The sequence below is a fragment of the Phyllostomus discolor genome, chromosome 5 (assembly GCF_004126475.2).
Source record: "Phyllostomus discolor isolate MPI-MPIP mPhyDis1 chromosome 5, mPhyDis1.pri.v3, whole genome shotgun sequence".
Lineage (NCBI taxonomy): Eukaryota > Metazoa > Chordata > Mammalia > Chiroptera > Phyllostomidae > Phyllostomus > Phyllostomus discolor.
This window is the reverse complement of record NC_040907.2, coordinates 17,523,512-17,544,898: the sequence shown is the minus strand read 5'-3', so window position 1 is coordinate 17,544,898 and position 21,387 is coordinate 17,523,512. Positions and strand designations below refer to the sequence as shown.

Genomic DNA, 21,387 nt, shown 5'->3' with positions numbered 1-21,387 from the left:
ATGAACCTTTTGGCAACCCATCAGGCACCTCCCCCACCTTGGGTGGACCCAGTCTCTCCCCTTGCCAATGGCCCCAGGTCAACCTCATTTGCTGCCCCAACCCCCCACACCCTGGCCATGTTAAACAAAACCAGTAGGTAGGTACAGGTATAATCGGAGTCCTTTCTCTGCCACTCACTGACTGTGTGACCTTGAGCAAGTCCTTTCACTCTGTAGTCCCTTTGCTCATCTGAAAAACTAGACAATAGTAGGTAAGCTGTGGCCTTGTTGTAGGGCATAAAGTTGCACAACATTTAAAGCAGTTAGCACATAGTAAGGGGGGGAGGATGAAGGGCACCTTTGTAACATACAGCCCCATTCAAAGTATCTAAATCCTCTTCCCCTACTACAATGCTGTGAAATTTAGCTTCCAAGGGTAAGTAGTGCCTCATTTAGGCTGGGAGGATTGAAAGATGTTGGTTTTATCGAGTGTTTCATTCATTAAACACACATTTAATCTTGGTGCTTTTCTGCTAGCTTCAGACTGGGGGAGAGCCTTTTGATTTTGTGCTGTGGATTTGGGACTAGGACTGGTTACCAAGCTATGTTAAAGCTGGACGGGCCCTTAAAAGGCCTTCCTGCTAGGCTAGCTCTTAGTACAGATGGGGAAACTGAGGCCCAGGAAGGGGGGCGGGTCTACTTATAATGCTCCTGCTGTTCGGACTCTGGGGGTGGAGGCAGGGGCTGGCAAGAGCTCTGAGCTAGGGAAAGTTGGGGCAGCCCTGGCCCAGCTCCCTGGGGTATGGCCCAGGCTGGCTGAGAAGCTGGTGGAATTCTGCTTCCTCCCCCTCCCATCTCCATGCTGACCTTTCCACTCCAGCACTGTTAGAGTGGGTAGGGGTGGGACCCCAACACCCATATTTGGATTCAGATGCCTGTTGGCTCCCCCTCAGCCCAGGATTTTGGGCCTGGGCCTGTGTCAACTCCCACCCAACAATCCTCGCCTGCGGCCCCCCCCCCCCCCCCCCCCCAGTTCTCCCTGTTTCCTGTTGGATTGGCCTTGTGTACTGGAAGGAACTCAAGGCTCCATTTGTTGTCTGTGTGAACTTGAGCAAACTACCCCACCTCTGTGAGCCTCAATTTGTTTTTCTGCAAAATGGAGTTGAAATAAAAGCTTTCTAACATAAAACCTCTTTCACACATATCCCAGAGGCTTCCTGGTAGACCTATTTAAATAACAGAAGGCAGGGATTCCCTAAAATTTGTATTCAAGGCCTGGGATCTGAGCAGTCTCCTGTACCTGTGGTTTGGGGAGACAGCTCTCTGGGGTCTTGGCATAGGAAGTGGGGTGGGGATGAATGTCCACCAGATCATTTTGGCAAAGCCCATATTTGAGCAAATTTATGTGGCCTAGATTCCAAGGCTGCCAGGTGCCCACGTCACTGAATGCTCTGTTCTCACAAACTTCTCTTTGGTACTACAGACTCTGCAGCGAATCCAGTCCCACCTCCTGTTTTTAGGGAACCCTTCCTGGGCTGACTGTACCTCCCTCCCCCACTTTGTCTCTAACCCCTAGAGGGCTCTGGTCTGGAGCGGGAAGCAGCAGTTGGGCTGTGTGACTCTGGGCTGGCCGCTTCCCCTCTCTGGGCCTCAGTTTCCTCCTGCATAGCAGAGGAGGCTGGATTAGTGACTCCCTAAGGCACCTTCCAGCTCTGACAGACTCTGAGCCTGTGTTGACTGATGTATCCTAGGAGATAGGAGCACACAGAACCAAGTCAGCTGGGAGATTCCTGTTGAGGTATCCCCCCACCCCCACTCCAAGGCTAGAGTGCCTCCCTTCCCGACACACCCTTTAGGCGGACTGGCGGAAGTTGTGGTGGGTAGAGGGGCCAGATCGCCCAAGTGGGTGGTACTGTTGAGTCCCAGGGTCCCTGCTCTCAGTAGAGAAGCCTGTGCCTAAGAACAAGAGCTTGTGTCTCAGGCGGGGCAGTGAGACTGCTGGCTTCTAGGGGAAGGGAATGTGTGTGTCAGTGACCAGTCAGCCTCCAGGGAATGGGGGTGTGGTGCACAGGCAGCTAGCTAGTTGGATGGTGTGTCCAAAAGAGCAATCACAGGGGCAGTATATTGGGGTGTGTGCACGACAAGGAGGCTGGCAGTGGGAGGGAGGGAAAAAAATATCCATGAACCAGAGAACCAGGCTCTGGGTTAGGGCAGGCTGTGTGGGGAGGCTCCCGCCTTCCGGGCACGCATGGTAGAAGATTCAGCCCTGTCTGACACTGTGCAGTCTCGCCTGTGCTTAGGTTTGTCCGCTTGTTGTAGGTGTTGAGCTGAGCTTCACTGTTCTGAACTGCAGCTGTCACGTTCTGTTGTGGGGGTATCTGCGTCAGGGTGTTTGTCAAGTTTTTCTGAACAGTGAGTGGCTGTTTGTGGGTGCATATGTCTGCGCAGGATGGCATTGTAAGGCAGGGAGCAGCGTCTGTCCATTTGGGGTACATCAGGTTGCACCGGGGGCATCAATTCTGGCCATTGGGAAGCCTTGGGCTACGTTGGAATTGCTGAGGTGTCAGGGAGGATGATTTCAGGTTGTGAGTGAATTCTGGCCATGTTTCGGGTGCCTCTTCCCCCTCTATTGCTTACACACTGGAAGGGAGGTCTCCTGACCTTAATCAGTCTCTTCCCCAGGTAGGCAAGCCGGCAGGCAAGTCTATTCACACTCGCAGTAATTTTACCACGGTGCCTAAACCAGGAACAGGCGTGAATTGACCTTTTAACCCCTTACCCGCCATGGGATTAGACTCTGTTTCCTGTTCAATCTCCTCCAGAACCAGTTCCATCCCGCCGGCCCCCCCCACCCCACCCAAGGAGCGGATAAGCAACCCCCATCTCTCTCCCCCTCCCCTGTCGAGCCTTGGGGGGGCCTGAGGGCCAGGCTAGTGAAGCTGAGGACCCAGGCGGGAGTGATAAATATTGAAGAGGAGGGATTTCGGTGTGGGCTGGAGCAGCTGCAGTGGTTCGAGTGTCACACTATCTCTCCCCAGGTTTACTGACCCATTTCCATTCACGCGGCTGCCGGTTTCCTAGCAACGGCAACAGTCCCCCCAGAACAGGCGGAGTGTGTGTCTGCCATTAGCGACTGCCGCAACTGTGTCAAGGTTACCCCGCTCCTGCAAACCCACCCCGGCGGGTTTGTTTTCTGCCAGCGCCTGGCACACACGGTGCCAGCCAGGGAGGGGGAGGGGAAGCGAGGGGGACGGGGGACCAGCCCAGCGGCTTGGGTGGGGGTGGGGGGGCTGAGGAAGAGCTGCAGTTCCTGGTCCAGTGGGAGCCAACTTGGACTGAGGCCGAAGCAGGCCCCCCTCCCTTGGTTGGTGGAATTCCTGAGCCCGAGGGGAGCAGGGGGCGGGGCTGTCCCTCAGCCCTGACCCCCGAGATTCCACAGCCTGGGGGGAGGGGTGTGGGCCGAGGGGCCTCTGGGAAGCCTGCCCGATCTGACCCCACCTGGCTCGTTCTGCTCCTGCCTTGGCTTCCTCCCACTTCTGCGCAGCTCCATGTTCTCTCTGCTCTCAGCTCTTTGTCCCAGCCTGTGCGGCTGGGCTCCCCAGTCAGACTCCCCAGGGCAGGGTTGTATTTCTCCCATCAGACTCGGGGCTCCAGAGGTTGGGGTTCACGATCCCTTCTTTCCTCCTCCCCTCGGCACCGCCACCTCATGACTTTTTTCCAAATGACATGGGAGATGAAATCAAACAGTTGGTGTGGCAAAGTCTAATTTTCCTTAACTCAAGCCTTGTGGGGCAAATACCTCTACCCACCCCATTTCTGAAGTAGATTCTTTCTGTTCTCCCCTACCTGGCAGGAGTGGCCTTTGGAAGTAGAGTACCCCTCTTTTTCACCCTAAGAGCCTGACTGCAAAGGGTTAAAGCACTCCCCCCTTTCCCCCCCTTGCCTTGGTATGTGAGCTCCCCCAGGCTGGGGGGATGGGGGGGGGGGTCTGTTGCCTTATAGCCAGCCACTCATGTGGTCAGCTCAGACCTGACCAGTCACATTCCTGCTCAGGAGGGCTTGGAGCTTGAGGTGGAGGGGCAGGGGCCTGGAAGGACCTGGGTTTGTTGGATTGGAGGGGGGAGTACTGAGAAGTTGGGGCTAGGGGCTGCTCAGAACTTAGAAGTATTAAACCTCGGGAAGCCTGAATTGACCTCCCACTCCTCTGGGCCTCAGTTTCCCTGTTTTTCCTCTCATCTGCTCCCTTCAAAACGTTCCTGTGGTCCACATAGTTGTGATGCAGGTATACACCTTGTCCCGATTCTAAACAAAGAGTGTGGTTAGAAGCGATGTCTGACGTGCAGGGTGGCACAGAGACTTGTGGGTAACCTCCAGTGTGACTTTCTGGTGCTTGGAGGTCGGCTGGGTTTTTGGCTGGGTCAGAGGCTCTGAGATCTAGGGTACAGAGCAGGCTGTGCTAGACAGGAGAGAGACCTGGGCGGAGACCCAGGAAACCTGGGTCTTTGCCCAGTCCTTTTCTAACTCATGGCCTCAGTCTCCCCATCTGAGGGGCTCAGGTCAGTGGTCTGTAAAAGCTCTCCTGTCCTGTTAAGTGTTTCTGGGTGAGGGATGAGGAGTGGGGGGCAACAGTCTGGAGGGCTGTGGGAAGCTTCCAGCTCAAGGGGGAGTTTGCAACTCGATCCCAGAGCGAAAATAGCCCAGGTCATTTTCAGCTGCTTGGGCGGAGGTATCTGATCCTGGGAGGGCAGGGCAGCTTGGGCAGGGGGCAGGGAGGAGCACTCTGTAAAGCCCTCTTGGAAACCGGACCCCAGGATGGGAGGGTGGGGAAAGGTTGGCATGCCCTGCTGGGCTTCCTGAGACCTGCTGGGGCCCTGGCAGGGGCCCTAGAATGGAAAGATGAGGAATGCAGAGGGTTAACAGGAGGTGAGGGCTGGACTCCTGCCCCTTTTGGGTCCTGGCCTGGATGAGGTGAAAGGTCAGCCCCAAGGAGTCCAGGCACAGCTGGGGAAAGAGTAATCGGATCCTTCTCCCTAGCCAGGCTCAGGGGATCACAGAGCCACCTCCCCCAGGAAAGGTGCTTTGACATCCCCAGGAAGAAGTTTGTTTCTGTTCTCAGCAGGGGTTGGGGGCTAGGAGAGGGTCCTGCCCCAAGGGGTCAGGGAGAGTTGCAGGCCTGGCGCCCCAGCCAGTATGTCGGTGCTTTGTCATCCTGGGGTCAGAGGAGGTGGAGGTGAGCCTGCTGAAAAGGTTAGAGGTGGCCTGTTCTGGTCCCACTCTCACTCTGTGCCCCATTTATAATTCTGATGAAAGCTTAGAATTATGGGAGACTCCCCCAACACACACTGATGAGTGTAAAAAACGGCCTGATACTAGACTGTCACACTGAGATGTGTTTGGAGTGGAGAATTACACCTCAACTCTGAGAGGGCTTTGCTGCCTGTGGTTGTAAGCGCCGTGGGGTGTCAGGGTGTAAGGTGGCGTGATGGGGGAGGCAGAGGTAAGTCAAGCTTGACCTGGCCTCAAATCCTTGCTTTTGCTTTAAGTATTTAACCTAAGCCTCAGTTTCCCAACCACAAAATGGGACTGATAGTATTCACCATAAAAGGCAAGGATTGGCATAGAATAAGTACTTGGTAAAAAGTAATGTTAATGAACTTCATTGTATGCCAAGGTCACATGCAGTGTAGAGCTGCATTTGAGCTGGTCTGGCTCCAGAACAGGATGTTGGTGAGCCATAGATGAGGGAGAGGGTAGGTGTGAGAATGTGAGTGGGTCAGTGTCCCCAGGGCTGTGCCTGAGACTGTGGGATTATCCAGGTCACTTGGGGTGAAACGGGGTCAGGTGAATGGTGTTGACTCTGTGACAAGGGGTGGCTGGGGCAGACTTCTCTCCTCTCCCCTTGCCGGCGTGTTTTGTGCAGCCGCATGGAGGTATAACTGTCCCTGGAGTGTGACTGTAGGTATGTTTGAGAAGGCGCAGGCATCCCAAGAAAGAACAAGTCGCCTTTTGTACGTGTCCAGCCTCGGGCTGGGCTGGGCCCTCTCTGGGGGATCCCCTGTTTCCGCGCCCAGCTCCCCGCCCACAGACGGCGCCCCAGCTCCGCCCGCTACCTGAGAGGCGGCCGGAGCGCCCCCTCCCGGGGGGACGGGCTTTGGTCTTAGGGCAGGGGTCTGGGACAGGAGGCGTGCCTGACACCCTGACCACGCCCCTCGTGACATCACCCCAGGTACTACCAATCTTCGGGAGCTCTGCCCACTGGCCGCCAGCTCCCCTTAGGCACCGCTCTCCTGCCATCCTACAGCGCAGCGGGTGGAGGAGGAGGCAAGGCCCGCCCTTGGGGCGGGGAGAACGTTGAAGGCCTCGCCCTTCCTGCCCTGGGAGGGGCTGAACCAGCGGTCCTAAGACCTTAGAGCTCAGCTCCTCTTGAAGAGCCTCACAAGACCTTCTCTCTCCCGGAACACTCTACCTTCTTTCCCACCTGTCCAACTCTTGCCAGGTACCAATTTCTGCAGCAGGCCTTCCAGAACTGTCCCCCCCAAATCATCCCTCTGGTTACCTACACCCTTTTAGTGACCCTCTGGAACGGCAGTGGCAGTACTGCTGTGACTACTAACACCAGCTGCTGTCCACAGAGCCGTTCACTGTGTGCCGCCTGCTCTGGGTTTTCGTGGAATATCTTACCTGATGATGATGATGGGTCTCTTGATTGCTTTCTCCCTTGTATTATGAGCCTGTCTCACCCACTGGATTGGTAGTTCCTCGGATAAGTGTTCCAGACATGGTCTCGCTCAGAAGAGGCACTACTAAATGTTTAGGATAGTGATAGATGAGGAGTCAGGCTATACCAGAGGTCACACAGCAAGTAGGTAGAACAGTCAAAGCTAGAAACCAGGTTTCCTGGTGCCATTTAGTTCTTTGGTCCCTGTGTGTGGCTAAGAGTAGGGGGTTACACAGAATGATGCTATAGGCTCCCCTTCCCCCCAAAAGATCAGAGGAATCCAAAATCTATCTTCCTTTGCAATCCATACACCTTGTACCAGAACCCCTGACTTCTGGGAGGAGCAGTGGAGGGAGGGAGGGAGAAGAGGAGTAGGGAGAGGAGATATTGGGGAAGGTGAGAAGGGTTTTGCGGGCCAAAGAGGCAGTTCTGGAGTATTGTCAGCCCAGTAATGGGGGGTACTGGTTATAGGGACGTAAGGACTTAGCCTGCAGGTAGGAGGTTCCAAGTTGGGCAAAGAAGAGCATTGGGAACCAAAGTATATGGGGGTTCAGCGCAAGGGAGGCAGGGATTGTGCTGGGCCAGCACTCCCCCTACCAACGAGCTGGCCTGGTGGAATGCCGGGAGGCCTGGGGGATGGGGCCAGGCAGCCAAGGTGTCTCCGGTGGCACAGAAGCAGTTAAGAGCTGCCTCAGCCCGTTCCTTCAGACAATTAGTGACATCTCGCTTGACAACACCACACTGAGCTGATGCAGACCTCAGCCCCCCTCCCAGCACCCCCATGGCCGCTTCAGCTGTTTATTCTTGGGCTTTAACAATTGGGATTCTGACTTGGAGGAGCAGGCGCCCTGAGCTGCCCTCTGACCCTCCGTCGCCTTGGCAACTGGCACCCGGTAGGCCTGGGCTCTGCGTTAGGATTACAGATTCTGAATTCACAATCTTGCTGCTCCCCTGCAAGCAGCAGCAGCAGCAGCAGCAGCAGCCGCCACCGCCACAGCTGCAGCATGCTGGATCTTCAGCTAGACTGGAGGGGACAGAGAAGGAGAATGCCCAGGGGCCAGGCCAAGGCGTGGGTGGGAATCTGGGATGCCCACAGGCTACCTAGGAAGTGGTGCCCCACTGGCAGTTACCATGGGGTGGTGGATCAGGGCCCAGAGTCCTCCTCAGCTCCCAGTATCTCCTATCCGCTCTCTGGAAACTTTCTTCCTGGTAGAGCCAGGAGGGCAGGGGTGAGGCTACATCATCCCCACGCCCCGTGCCACCGCCCCCCCCGCCCCCCGCCTTTCCCCTCAGTCAGCCCCCTACCATGCCCAGAACTCCAAGTGCCAGCAGACTGTGCCCCTGCCGCGCCCGCAGCCATGGCAACGGACCCCCTCCCCGGTTCCTTCCTCTCCCCACCCCAGCAGCCAACTGCCCCAGCTGAAACCGGAGCTGATGCATCTGCGAGCCTCATGCCCAGACCCACATTCCATTTCTGTCCTCTGTCCCCCCCCAGCTCTGGCGACAACAACTCTCCCCCTCATAGCCCCTCCCTCCATGTGTCTGTCTACTGCTGCCCCCCGCCCCCACACACAAACATCTTGTCACTAAGGGTCTTCCTTTTTTCCGCCCCATTCTCTCGGAGTGTGTCTCATCCTCTCTGACTGTCTCTTGGTCCCTGGGTGTGTCGCTCCCTTGTCTGTCTCCGGCTCCCTGTGGCGTCCTCAGCTCTCTGGGCCTTGCCCCGTCTGTGTCAGGCTCCTCCATCTCTTCCCTCGGTGTGTGCATCTTGCTCACTCTCTCTGTCTTTTGTCTCTGCTTCATCCTCTCTCGCTCTCTCTCTCCCTCTCCTCTCCTTCTGACTCTTCCTCTGTCTCTCATCCTTGCCCTCCTCATCTCTTTCCGCTGCGTTCTATCCCGTTTCCCTTGCCCCCACATTCTTCAAGGCTCTTCCTGAATCTAATTCTCTGCCTTGGTTTCTCCTTCCCTCTTTCTCTTCTCCCTGGTCCTCTCCCTCTAAATACATGCATTTCCTTCGAGTTTTCTTCCTCTGTTTCCTGCCTGGTTCTTTCCCTCATGCCCCCCTGCCAGGTTTGAGCTGAGAGAGGGGGCTTTCCAGAGCCACCCCAAAGGAGTCCCCTCTCAAGTAGGGGCCAGGTGGGGTTGAATCTCAGATGGGGAGGAGAGGGTCTGAGGCCACAGAGCCTGTAGGGAACGGAGCACAGGAACCTAGGGCGCCAGGCCTCCCTGTCCAGGCTTCCAGAAGATGGGCTCCATCGACCCGGCCTACCTCCTGCCGCTCTGGGCAAGGGCAGAGGGTGGTTCTGGGGGCTGAGCTGGCCCAAGAAGCCCCCTAGCTATAAGGACTCAAAAGAAGAGCATGTGGAGGCCTCACTGATTCCTGAGATTTGTCCCTTCCCCTACTACAATGATGGCTATCTCAGATTTTGCCTCAGTTTCCCTCAATGGCACAAGGGTACCCTTGCTCTGTCTTTGAGTTCTTTAAAGTACTTCGAGTACCTGGAGCAAAGTCAAAGTTGTGAAGAGGGAAAGGGTAGGGTGACTCCCACCCCCTTGCTCACCAACCCCACAAGGACTCCAGCACAGAATTGGTTGGTCTCAGGGCAGGGGTAGAATAAGGGTCCTGTCTCCTTAAGTATCTGGTGGAGGACAGTGCCCCACCTCCCCCCAAGACTGGCAGCCCCTGCAGTCAGGCCCTCCCAGTCTGGGCAGTGGCCTCTGGCCCTCCTCCCAGCAGCCCCTCTTCTAGGAATGAGCTTGGAGTCACGGGAAACAGGCCCTGGGGTGGGGTGCCAGGGCTCCAGGGCTCAGCCCTTGCCTCTGGGTGTGACGAGGCCTGGTCAGGCAGAAGTTCTCGGACCCTGGGGTCTTGGCACTACTTACCAAGGGGCCAGGAGGGGGAGTAGGGGTGCCTGGGGGAGGCGGGTTGCACGCAAGGCATGCTGGGCCCCCCTCGGTGGGTGGGTGGGGGGAACAAAGCTGGCATCGAGGCCTCAGCTAAAATTAGCCGTTTCCCTGCGCGGGAACGAGCATGCCTGCCAGCCGCCCAGATCGCCGCTGCCTCAGCAGGCCATCTGTCGCCACGTTTTGCTCAGTCCCCCAGGGTCCCCCAGCTCCAGCCACCCCCAGGGGCTAGAGGGACTCTATTCTGAAGCTATCCCTGGCCAGGGCTCTGTTCTCTGTGGCTGTCATGCTGTGTGACCTCAGGCTAGGCGGAGTCCCTCTCTGGGCTCCTAGACAGCGAGAGGGCCCTGGACAGACATCCTGAATCCCCCCCGTCCTTCCAAGCACCAGCTGCTGATGTTGGCCACAGGGGCCCAGGGTGTGGGCTGGCCCTCTCTCTCGTCCAGCTCTTGAAGGTGGGCCAAGTGAGGTTTAGGGTAAAAGTCAGGATGTATGACAGACTCTTCTCAGTTTCCTTGGTCTTCAGCAGCTCTGTATCCAACAACACCCCAGGATTCCCGCCCCCCACACCCCCACATACACACGCATTATGGAACTCCAAGCAGTCTCACAAACACAGCTCTAGTGGGAAGCCAGGAGGTGGAGGCTGAGCTCAGCTGATACTAACTCGCTCTGTGGCTTGGACCAGCCTCCTGCCCTCTCTTTGTCTGGTTCCCCTTCTTCAACAAGAAGCTCCCATTTCTTGAGCAACTGCCCAATTTACGCCACATCGTCTCTCGAGGCTCATGCTATCGTCCCCGCTTCACAGACGAGCAAACCGAGGTACGGAAAGGTGAGGCAGCCGCGGAGCCAGGGGCGGATGGCTGCGTCTCCTTTCCTGTGGTCCTCCCGTGCGCTCCTTGCTGGCCTCCAGCCTTGGCTGCTTTCAGACCCTGGCCCTTCCCCGGCTGCTGCCCCTTCCCCCCACGCCGAAGCCAGAGGCTGAGCTGCTGCTCCAGGGTCACTCAGCCTGGCCTGGGAGGAGCTCAGACTTGAACCCAGGCCCCTTGGCTCCCGGCCTCCCTCCCTCCGGCCAGCAGGCTGGGTTTGTTCCCTGGGTGAGTCATGCCCCGGGACTTTGGCCTTCTTGTCAGGCTGTATGGTCTGAATTTGGAGGAGGGGGCCTTGGTAAGAAAGAGGGGCTCCTCCGGCAGCAGTGGGGGGTCTGAAGCTATCATCTCTCCCTCCTCAGTCCTGTGCCCTGAGGGCATGGGGACAGCAACCTATTACCTGTCTCCCCGCCACCAATCTCCAGGAAGTCTTAACAGGAGTTGCTCCTCAGTGACCGCTCATTCCGCCCCCTCCCTAGATAACAACTGCCTTCAGTAAGAAGTGAGGTGAGGGTGGGAGCCTGGGGCGGGGGGTGGCATCTCCAGGTGGCCTGTGTGCCCTGGCGGCTTCCTTCCCAGCACCCATCTTCCGCAGCACCAGGACACTGGGTTACCCAGGAGGGACACCAGTGTGTGTCCTCCCCTGGTGTCCAGGGACCAAGGTCACACCCAGAGCCCTATGCGCCTCCACCTCCTCCTGGGGCCAGTGGTGTTTGTCACTGGGGCAACGTGCGGCTGTGCCTGGCTCTGGCAGTGCTGGGGTGACATTCATGCCCTGTGAGCTGTGACGCCTCTGCAGGCAGAGGACAGCACCACCCGGGCTGGCAGTGCTGGGGGAGGGTTGGGAGTGGGCTGCCACCTCTCCCAAGAAGCTAGGGGTTAACGTGTCACATACCTGTCCCATTCTGGAGGGGGGACTCCAGAGTGGAGGGAGCAAGGGTGTGCTCCTGGCCTATCCCATGGGGTTCGGGGGTCTGTTTCTTCCTCACACCTAAAAGGTGAGCCTTGTCTGTGCGGGGCGAGCGGAGGAGATCCACGTGCAGTTGGTGGGTGTGGGGTGCCTGGTCGCACACGAGGGACACTGACGTGAGGGTCACAGCCAGTGTTCCCGTCGAATACTGTCTAGGGGTCTCAGATGCGCCCAGCTTACACCTCACGGGGAGTGACAGGCTAGGAGAACAGTCACTCACACGCCTGTCTCTCTGACTGTTGGGTATGTGTGAGATGTCACCATGCGCCCATCTCATGCTGTTGTGGGGAGTGACATGTGTGATTATCTCATGCTGTTGGGAGGTTGTCAGTGACTTCGGAGCTTGTCTCTCACCCTGAAGAGACGGACATGTTTCCCGGTGGCATGGAGCTGACGGCTGGCGGGTCCTTCCCATGGAGACTGCGGGGGCCGAAGGGCTGGCCAGCAGAAGGTCTCCAGGCCCTGAGCACAGGGACAAGTCTGTGTCGAGGGGGGCCTCACTCCCACACGACCTGCCTTCTGACCCAGGTGCCAGCCCTGGGGACTGTGCCCCGGGAGGAGGGGCCCGGTGTTTTTCAGGCAGCGTGCAGTGGGGCCTCTGGGACTGGGGCAGGTGTAACTGGAGAGGTGGGGCACCAGGCAGGGTTTGCATGAGGGGCTGTCCCCCTAGGCCTGGGGGACCCTATTCCCTGCCTCTTCTGCCCCTGAAACTGTTAAACTAATTAAGGCTGTGGAGCCGCAGGATTAATCGGGGCAGCTCGGCGCGGGCCGGGAGCTCAGGTAGTCGATTAGTGCGCAGCGGAGGATATTGGATTTCTGAACCGCAAGTCAGCACTATTCGGGCCTGTTATCTCTCCGAGGCTCGAGGGTCAGGAGGCGGAGGCCCAGGCGTGCTGGCCACCCCCGTCCAGCCAGCTCGGAGGCTCACTCCCCCTGCCCACACTGCCGGCTGCGCCCCTCTGCCCGCGTCCGCACCCGCCCCCCCTGCCCTCCCAGCCCCGCTGCTGCCCATACAGCATCCTCACCCAGCCCTTCTCCCTGGCCTATCCTGGCCCTGTTTCCCTCCATCCCCCTCCGGTCCCCTTCTGTCAGGCTGGCCTCCCCGGTGCCACCGTCCCCTCTGGCTCTCTGCCTCTCGGTCCCACCTGGCCTGACTCACACTGCGTGCCTCGCTAACGAGCTCTTCAGCCTCTGACCAGCCTCTCCACCTCTGTCATTTCCCCGTCACTGTCCCTGTCCCCCAATCTCTGTTCGCCTCTCCCACCACCTCTCCGCTTTTGTTTTGTGTCTGTCTCTCACAGCTTCTGTCTGTCACCGTCTGTCTCTGTCTCTCATGTCTCTGTCTCTCATGTCTCTGTCTCTGTCTCTCTCCCTCTCTTGCTCCTTCTGGCATTCAGTCTCTGCCTCTCTCTCTCCCTCTCTCTCTCCCTCTCTCTCTCTTGTGTGGTCTCGGCTGGTGTCTGCAACCAGAACAAATCTCCCCCAGCCAACACCCCCTGAACAAGCAGGCCAGAGCAGCTAATGGGAAACATGTGATTCTGCCTTTCGCCTGGAGCACCGTGAAGGGAGCCTTAGTCCCAGCTCAGCCCATGCTCCCCCTTTGCTGCATTCCCCCCACCACACTGTCCCCCGCCTCCCAGCGGCTCCCCCAGCCTGTGTGGGCACAGTCGCATGTTCCCCAGTCATGTACGTTTCAGGGGTTTGGGGGAAACTGTCTTTTATCAGTTGGGGAGTATCAGGTTGTGGAGGGGCTGGGAGCAGCTTTGCTCTTTCGGTTCCCCGCAGCCCCCGGGGCCAGACAGACCCCATGCAGACTCCCCCCCGCCACCACCATATGTAGGAGAACAGGGCCAAGATGAACTGAGCTGTGGGGGCCTAGGTGGGGGGGGGCAGCCCGTCCACCCCCCTTGGAGGAGTCTGGAGCCACCCAGAGTTCCATCTTTTCTGCCCTCTGGGCCTCTGGGGAGCTGCAGAGGTGGGGGCTCCCTGAGGGCTCGGGAGCTGCTAGGCTGCATTTCTGTGCCCACCCAACCACAGGGAAAGGGGGGATGGATCAGAGGAGGGAGGCTCTGGCAGGTTGGAATTCTCCTTCTCTGCCTGTGGATAAATTGTCCCTAATCCAGGCTTGGGGAGCTGTCTGGCTCCTACAGAGAGAGAGAGAGCGAGAGAGCGAGCAGGAGATAGGGAGGAGGCAAGCAGGCACACAAACACAATGACACAGACACACACTGTCTCACAAAGGGTCTCTCACATGCACACACGCACGCCCTGACGAGTCACACAAAGGTGCCACACAGATACTGAGGCCCCCTCGGTCTGACAGGCACACTTCGGCACATAGACTCTCACGTGGTGACGTTGCCAGAGGTGTATTATTAGCTCAGACGTGCGATGACATGGCATCAAGGACCTGCAGACACACAGTGTGGTGGGATCACACAGTGCACACACACGGACACACACATAAACAAACAGTGACCCGAGGTGAAGCAGACCCACAGGGACACTGACCAGGCATGCCATCACATGGTGACCCCGAAAGCCTAGAGGAAGGGAGAGGTAGGAAAGGGGCAGCGCTGATCCGCAGGGACACCAGTGCCTGCAGTCCCGGGCCTGGAGATGAGGAACCTGCAGGGACAGCAGAGGATCACCCGCACTCCTCCCCGCCCAAGACACACACGCTCAGAGAGCTCTGAGACTGGCAGAAGCCGGTGCAGCTCCCAACACAGGAGGCTGCAGGGAGTGTGCAGAGGCAGAGTGTGTGCAGAGAGGCACGCTCTTAGCCTGAGCAGTGGACACACCTTGTCACACACAGGCACACATACTCCTCCCTTTCTCCTCACAGGTGTGCAAAGGCAGGCTCAGCTGGACATACACAAGGCGAAATAGACCCAGATGCACACACCCATGTGTATAACTGAAGACACTGAACCCAGGTATACATCAAACACATACTCAGAGACCACAACTGAGCAAGCACAATCCCATATATGTACACTCTGAAACACACATATACCTGCACACACATGCAAAAATGCGCAGAGAAGCACAGAGAAGGCTAAATAGACCCAGGAACCCACATGCAGGTGCATTTACCCAGACAACTGAACACTCATAGACGTGCATTCATACAGGTAGGACCTCTAACACACAGCAAATTCCCAGGCAACCAGAACCTGTAAGGAGTCCATGAGAGCTGGTTCTCAGACCTGCTCTGGGCTCCGGAACAGGCCTCAAGGAGGCAGACGAATGCACAGGAAGCAGCAGGGTAGTCGGAAGGGCCGTGGCTATTAAAGAAAACAAGGGATGTAACCAGTTGATAGAGAAGGGTAAATGGCAGCTGCATATACATCCCTCACGGAGATCTGCATGCACCATCCCTTTGAACAGCAACTCACACCTGCATTATAAATAAGCTCTTAGCATCTATAGTTTCCCCAGAGTGCTCCTCCCCATTCACAAGATCTCCCCATTTTACAGGTGAGAAAACTGAGAGTCAGAGAGGTTAACTGACTTGCCCACGAGGGCTGAGCCAACGACTGTCTGACTACAAAGGCTGGCTTCTTCCCACCACAGTGTGTGTGCATGTTCGTACATGCGTGTACCTGTATGTACCAAGATACTTGTGCTTCCTAACAGAAGCCTGAGTTCTCAAGGTTCACAACTCCCCCAGTGAAATGAGGTTTGAGCCGATGTAATTGTATGCAAGAGTGCACCCCACCTAGGACAGCCTCCTGGTCCCCCTCTCTGGCCCATCCTGTGTCCATGCTTACGCCTGTGGTACTCTTTGCTTCCACAGATGGGAGCTTGCCTGCTTGTCTACCCATTGGCCTGTTTACCCATTGGCCTGGACCCCAGCTAAGTACGTGCAGAGGGCCCCGGGTTCGGGGCGACCCTCAGGCTGCCGCAGAGACCACCCTGAGATCACTGGTGAAGACTGGCCTTTCCTGCTAAGCTGGGCCTGTCTGCACAGCCTGCTCAGGTAGGTAACAGTGGACGGGGAAACCAGGTCTGTGCTTCGGCCGCCCCTGGGAAGTGAGCCTCAGGGGGAGTTACTGCCCCATCCTATCAGGGATTTCCCTGTGATGGCTTAGGTTAAAAAGAGGCGCTTCAGAGAATCCAAATACATTAACCCAAGTTACTGAAACTCCTTCCTCACCACCCAGAAAGGGGAACTGAGGCCCATGGGTACACAGCGAGTTTCCTAGAGTCCTGCCACCTAGTCTGGGGACTCTTCCTTGCTCTTTGATGACCTGAGAGGACTGGGAGGAGAGGGTTTGTGACAGTGAGCAGAACTCAGGGCCAAGGGGGAGACCAGAGTGTGTCTGATGTGTGCTGCGAGCCCCCAGAACTAAAATCTGGGGGAGCGAGAGCTGGGGGGCCAAGGTGAGGTGCTGAAAGGACTGGGTAGCTCAGGTATGCTAGGCTGTCCAACTAGGATGAGGTGAAGCAGGGGGCAGGGCCTGCCTCCCTGCTTCTGGCCCAGATTAGCCCACCCAGGCTCAAGAGCCAGAGGCCAGGTGGGGCTGCCCTGCCCTGCAGAGGCAACTCCCTGAGCTGACACACGAAGCCTCCAGGCTCCAGGAAGCTCCCTAGAGCCCAGCCTGCCTGGGGACCCCACCCAGCTTCCAAAAGAGCATTCCTGGGCCCTGAGGTCTGGGGGCGGGGCCTCTTGGGATTGTGAGAGTGGGGAGGTTCAGCTGTGGGAAGATGCAGGGCCGTGTGTACCCACTGCCAGTACAGGACGTCTTGTGTGCAAGCACACAGGCGTGCATGCAAGCAGGCGTGTGTAGGGCTCTGTCCTTGGGTGTGCAGGCTTCTGTATACAAGAATTTTTTCATAAGTAGATGAGCTGGGGATGTTAGAAGGCTGTGTACGTGGTACTTTGGAGTGATGAGTGTGCAGGATTCAGAGTGTGTCCTGGGCGGGGGTGGGAATACTGGAGTGTTGTGTTTGCCACACTGGATGGTGTATGCATACAGGGTGCTAGGGTGGACTAGCACCCAGAGAGAGGGGGGGTGGTACACTGGGATGTTATGGTGCATATATATTGGGGTCTCTCCGTGTCACTGGGAAAGCGTGTGTTCAGGGTTCCAGGTGCATGCTGGGAGTGGTGTGTGCAAATGGCACCATTTGTGCTTTGGAGGTGGGCTGAGCAGGCCTTCAGCTGAGCTGGGCTCAGCAGTGCCCAGCCTTGTGGCCAAATCGCTGAAGTCACTTCCTTTCCAGCAGCAACTTTCCAGGAGGAGGAGTTCTTCAGACCTGGGCAGGGAGTGGGGGTGTGGAACAAGGAGCTCTCAGGGGAAGGAGGTGGGCGGGGGGTGAGAGGCGTGGGGAGGGCCTGGTGGGGCTGGAGGAGGCTAGTCCTCTGGGAGACAGAGGGAAAGACAAGGACAGAAGTCTGGAAGGGCCAAGGGCAGGAGGGGATGGGGGCGGAGCAGGGCGGGAAGCACAGTCCCTGGGTGACCTCGGAGGGAGGAAGGGAGGGCCACCCAGCTGGGTGAACCTCGGGTTCAGCCAGAACTGGCTGTGGTGCCTGCACACCTGGCACCCAGGTCAGGGGGCTGGCAGGGGGCGGGTCTAGGGCAGACCTGCTTGCCAGGTGCCCCGCTCTGTGCAGGAAGGGGGTGGGCGAGGGCTGCACAAAGGAGCTCTGTGTGGCTTGGGGGTAGGGTGGAGTGGGGTGTGCTGTGCTGGGGCGGGGGCTCTTGGCTCCAGGGGGTGGGGCGGGGCTTGCTCCCCTTGGGGGCATCGGTGGCTCTGAGGGGACACCTAGTGGTGAGGGAGGGTAGTGCATCGGATGGTTGGGGTGGGAGGGGTGGGTGAAGAAGCCGACTGGGGGTAGATTAGAAGTTAAAAATTAAAACTGGTGGTTGGGACTAGAGCAGTTGGAGGAGGCTGCAGGGTAGGGGACTGACTCTGGACAGTGAAGAAGTTTGGTTTAGAGGAGCCAGACAAACTTAAGTTTAAGACTTCAGCTCTCCTATGTCATGGCTGTTTGTCCTTAAGGGCATAACTTAAACTTTCTGTGCTTCCATTTAAGTGCCAGATAAGTGACAGCTACCAGTATTTTTTCATCATTGTTGTTTTTGTTAGGATTTTGGGCTGGAGTCTGGTTGGAAGAAGATTTTTAGTATAATTGGGTGGGGGGGGGGTGAAGAGGAGGAGATTGAGAAGGTGATGCTTAGTTCCCGAGGGAACAAGTCCTGGGAGACAGAGGCCCCAAGGGGAGACACTGGAGGTTTCGCAGCAGCAGCAGCAGCGGCCCTTTCGATGCAGTGTTTTTCAGCTGAGGACATCCCTGGGCCTTCAGTCCAGGCTGGGAGGGAAATGGTGCTGGGGGGAGTGTGCAGTCTGGAGAGAGAGGGTCATGAGGCCGGAAGTGAGAGCTGGGCCTGGTAGCCTGGCTCCCCTGGGGAGGCTGTGGGTGGGGGTGGGGAGGCAGGCTGGGGAAGGGGTGGGGTGGTCACAGCCGCAGCCACCAGGAGGGTGGGGCTGGGGACTCAAGGATGTGGGCTGGCGCTTCCCGGCACTGTGCACAGCAGGTTGGGGCCCTCTCCCAGCTGTCTGGTGTCCCCATGGGCGGGCTCAGACACACTGACCCAGAAGCAGGCGGAGGGACAGAAGGACCCTTTTGGCTTTGTTCACAGACATGGGGTCTACAGGGCCCTTGGGAGGGGTCCAAGAAAATGACCACCTGGGTGTGGTGGGGAGGAGAGCCAGCTGCTTCCCTCAGATTTGAGAGGCTGCAAGAGAAAGCCGTGGACAGAGTCAGGAGGTCTGGCAGGAGCACATGCCCAAAGGTCTTCACGGGTGGGTGGAACAGAAGCAACCACTGGAGAGGAGGTTTTCCTTTTCTGCCAAGATGACAGCCTCTGGCCCCAAGTGGGAGGTCTCCAGAGCGGGGAGACTTGGTCAGCGCCACCCTCGGTCAGGGAGGGAGAGTGGCTTCGGGTAGGCATCTCCGGGAAGGCGTCAGGAGCCATGGGTCCCCATGTGATTGGAGAGCAGACTTGGGGATTCCAGAGTCTGAGCCCCTTCCCTCCTTTGTGAGGGTGTCACCCTCAGGCCTTCCTGCAAGAGCAGTGGTGAGGTTCTTGAAGCAGAGAGAGCCTAGTTAGCCTGGCCTGGGAGGAGCCAGGCAGAGAAAGAGCGGAACCCTGAGTGATCCAGTAGGCGGGACAATGATGAGGAACAGCCAAGGCCTGGGACCTGCAGAGAGGGAAGGACAGTGGACAGAGGGACGTTCTGCCTGGATGAGCAACAGAAGGGCCCTCCCCATGCCTTAGGCAAAGTGTCTTTCCCTCTTCAGCCTCAGTTTCCTCATCTATAAAATGGAGGGGCATGCGGTGGCGCTACAACGGTGTACCCACTGGGGGAGCTGATTAAAAATACAGATTCCCAGATGTCCCCTTCACATCTATGAGTCAGACTCCCCTGGACTAGGGCCTGGGCATCTGGAATGTTACACAGCTTCCCCCAGCACAGGGTTTGGAAGCCAGTGGGTTAGATGATTTTAAGGCTCCTCCCAGCCTTAAATTAGACCACAGCTTTAGAAGGAGCACTTTCAGGAGTGGCTGAAGGAGAGTTTGCAGGAGTTGGGAGTGCAAGGAGGCTTTGGACTTAGGGCAGAATTAGGAATCCTGTCACTTAGCAGCCATGGGACTTCAGGCGAGTTACACAATCTCTCTGAGCCTGTTTCTTCTGTAAACTAAACGCAGGGGTCTCAAACCATGCCTTCCAGTGTGCTGTGAGGGCTCAGTGGGTCCCACGTGTGGAGGTGCTTTGTCGACTTCAGATCAGCGCCCACCAAAGGGGCGTGGAGAAGCGTCCTTATCGGCACCATCCTGACTGCAGGTCAGCTCTGCAGTCTTCCTGTAGTCTTCCTGTAGGGTGCCAGCACTGAGCACTGGGCAGTGTGGCAGCCAGTGAGAGTCTACACGTGACTCTTAAGATGTGAACCCTAGGGATCAGGTCAGAGCCAAATGCTACAGAGAGTCAAGGTCAGCCTTTTTTACGTAAGCATGTGTGTGGGTATTCATATTTGAGAGAGAGAGAGAGAGATATCGATCAGTTGCCTCCCATACCTGCCCCGACCGAGGATCAAACACCCAACTTTCTGGCGTATGGGATGACGCCCCAACCAACTGAGGCACACCGGCCAGGGCAGGGTCAGCCTTTAAGACCCTCATCGTGGTGGTCAGAGCACATTCCGCTCAGTGCTTCCCAAGATCCCATCTCTTAAGATCAGCCAGAGCCCTGAGTCCCCCGGCTCCCTGGAGAGTTGGATGCCTGGATCTAAGTCCCAGCTCTGCCCAGACCAGCTCTGGGAGTCAGTTGGTAAATATTTATGTAACATCCATAGCCGAGGCCCTGGGGTTCGGGCTGTAGCAGTAAACAAGACAGACGCAGTCCTTGCACCTGAAGAGCCCACATTCCAGGGGGACACACTGAAGAGCCAGTTACCCAGGAATTGGTTGCAGCCACGATAAATACTGTGAAGGGGAAACAGGGCTCTGAGAGTGTGGTAGGGGCCGGATGAAGGTAGAGGTAGGATGGGCGGTCAGAGAGGGCCTCTCCGATAACGGTAGAAGAGAGGTCAGAAAATATCCCTTTCCACATTCTTGTCTCCCTCCCTCCGCCTCCTTCTTGGGTCCCACTCGGCTCTGGAGAGGAGTGAGAGAGAGCCCCGTAGGAAAAAGCAGGGCTGGGGATTCCGTGTGCTTCCTTCATTCACCCGTAGTCTTTGAAGCACTCCCATGGGCCACACGCCGACAGGCTGTTGGGAGACACGCACAGAAGCAAACAGGACAGGAACCCTTGCCCTCATGGTGCTGAAAACCTCCCAGTAGATGGTTTCCTCGTGTGTGAACATGGGGGTGATAACCTTGGGTTTGTAGGGGGTTAGATGAGGTAAGTCGTATAAAAGGCTCAGGCCAGTGTTTGGGCAACAGAAAGGGCCCCCAAAGCATGAGTTTCTGTTGTTGTTGACCCCCTGGTATGATTGCTAAACCTCTGACCTCAGGCACCCGTCACTTTTCTTGTACTGCTTTTATCCCAGTAATGATTAAGGCATTTTGATGATCAGATGTTTGTCTACCCAGTCTTTGTACTGATACAGAACAGAACAAATGATGTTAGTTCATCTCTGAGCCTCCCATTTCTTCATCTGCAAAATGGGGTTATTAACAGCCCCTACCTCACAGGGTTGGGATGAAGAGTTAAATGAGACAGTGCCTGGACAGTTCCCAGCCCAGTGCCTGGTACACAGTAGGTGCTCACTAAACCTGAGCTGCGGTGGTCCTTTCCAGGCGCTTTCCACACCCTGAGGCCTGGGCCCAGGCCGAAGTTGTTCCACAGCACCCCCAGCCGACAGCCAGCACCTGGCAGAGCCCCCAGGCACCCGGGGCCCTCTCTCTCCCAGGTCAGCCGGGTGCGTGCACTGGAGGGAGCATCGAGGGAGCTGCGGGTGGCATATGGAAGAGACCGGGTCGGTGGGCAGGTGGGCAGTGACTGGGCTGTGACTACCAGACCATTCAGATCTCCTGTTGTCTGTCTTGTTGCCCACAGAGATCTCCAGTGTGACAGCCCAGGCGGCAGAGCCGAGGGTGAGTGGCTGGGGTTCCCCTGGAACCCTGGAGGTGGGGGCAAGAAGGAGGGAGGCCTGGCCCTTGGTAGGACTTCCTGGCCCTCTCCTTCGGTTGGATCTGGAGTGGTTGCCCTGCCCTGCCGATGTTCTTCCCTCTCTGAGGCAGGCGTCCTGTTCCCTCCGAGCAAGTAGCCAGGGTCTAGAAGGGGGTAAGCTGTCAGGAAGCAGAACTGAGGCCTGTGAGGGGTTCGTGGTGCATGTGGTGGTTTGGGAAAAGCTGGGAGTCGACAAGTGATTGGACTTGGGGAGGGGACTTAAGAGAGGGGCGCAGGGGCTCACTGAGGATATGCGAAGCTTG

The 21,387-nt window shown here is 57.3% G+C and overlaps 1 protein-coding gene across 9 annotated transcripts in view; it reads left to right on the top strand.

The window, feature by feature from the left end:
* The window catches only part of AHDC1 (AT-hook DNA binding motif containing 1), a 63,847-nt gene that overhangs the window by 26,610 nt on the left and 15,850 nt on the right, over positions 1-21,387 (top strand). For 8 of the 9 annotated variants that reach the window (XM_028514200.2, XM_036025584.1, XM_036025585.1 and 5 more), the window contains 3 exons: positions 15,240-15,422; positions 20,752-20,864; positions 21,011-21,048. The gene's annotated coding sequence lies outside the window, so the exon portion shown is untranslated. Of the gene's footprint in view, positions 1-15,239; positions 15,423-20,751; positions 20,874-21,010; positions 21,049-21,387 lie in introns of all 9 variants that reach the window. The other variant, XM_028514198.2, reaches the window with a different exon arrangement.